This window comes from Phalaenopsis equestris, unplaced genomic scaffold (assembly GCF_001263595.1).
Source record: "Phalaenopsis equestris unplaced genomic scaffold, ASM126359v1 Scaffold000838, whole genome shotgun sequence".
NCBI classification, from domain to species: domain Eukaryota; kingdom Viridiplantae; phylum Streptophyta; class Magnoliopsida; order Asparagales; family Orchidaceae; genus Phalaenopsis; species Phalaenopsis equestris.
Genome location: NW_018165278.1, coordinates 235,180 through 236,273, shown reverse-complemented (window position 1 = coordinate 236,273; position 1,094 = coordinate 235,180).

The window sequence follows — 1,094 nt, the reverse complement described above, 5'->3', positions numbered from 1 at the left end:
TTATTGATTCATGATAAGGAGAAAGATATTTTCATATTTAGTACTTTTCTTCTACAAAAACTCAAGTTATCTTTTTAAGTTTGTTCTGTTTTTGTCAAAATATTAAAATTGCCAAAAATATTTAAACTTTCTTTACTGCGAAAACATCTTTAGTTTTAATACTTCTCTTTTTAAAAATAGAAAGTTTTCCAAAAAGTGCATATTGCATATCTTCCCTGTTGGTTCGATATTCAGGTCTTAATGAAAAAGTCTTATATTACTTGATAACAATATGTATACTTGCGTAGTATCCCAATATATATAAATTAAAATTTAAATTCTTATTTTTGTTCAAGATCAAGTTTTTGGTGTTGTTGCGAAATAAGGAAATATAAGTGAAAAATGTAGTTAGAATTATTGTTATATTGTTGCATGTAAGCAATTTCGGGATCAAGTTTTTGGCGCCATTGCCAAGGAAGTGAAGTGAAAATTGTAAAGAATCTATTGATTTAAAAGTAAATTTCTATTTTTAGAAAGTATTATTTAAACTTTAAGGTGTTGTATTTTATTTTGTGTGTGTTTAGTTTTATTTTATTTTATGTTAGTGTATGTGTAGTTCAGGTTTTGAAGGACTAGTGCCCTACGATTTTGAATTAGAGAGAACTGTTAGAAAATTCAGAAAAATAAAAACAAATAAAAATCTTGAAAAATCCAAAAAAAAACTCTAGGGTAGAATCACATTCTCAAACATTAATGTTTCTTTCCTTGTTCATGACAATGCATCAAGAGCTTAGACCTTTAAGAGATTATGTCAACCTTACTGTAGATGAACTTCATTGTAGTATTCAAAAATCTACTAAAGTGGCTAATTCATTTGAGCTTAAACATGTTATTATCCAAATGGTATCAAATAATCAGTTTGGGGGATCACCAATTGAAGATCCAAATTTACATCTTGCCAATTTTCTAGAATTGTGCGCTACATTTAAATACGATGGTGTATCAGATGATGTCATAAGATTTAGCTTATTTCCTTTCTCACTGAGGGATAAAACTAAGATGTGGTTGAATTCATTAGCACATGGATCTATCAGAACTTGGGGTGATTTAGCATA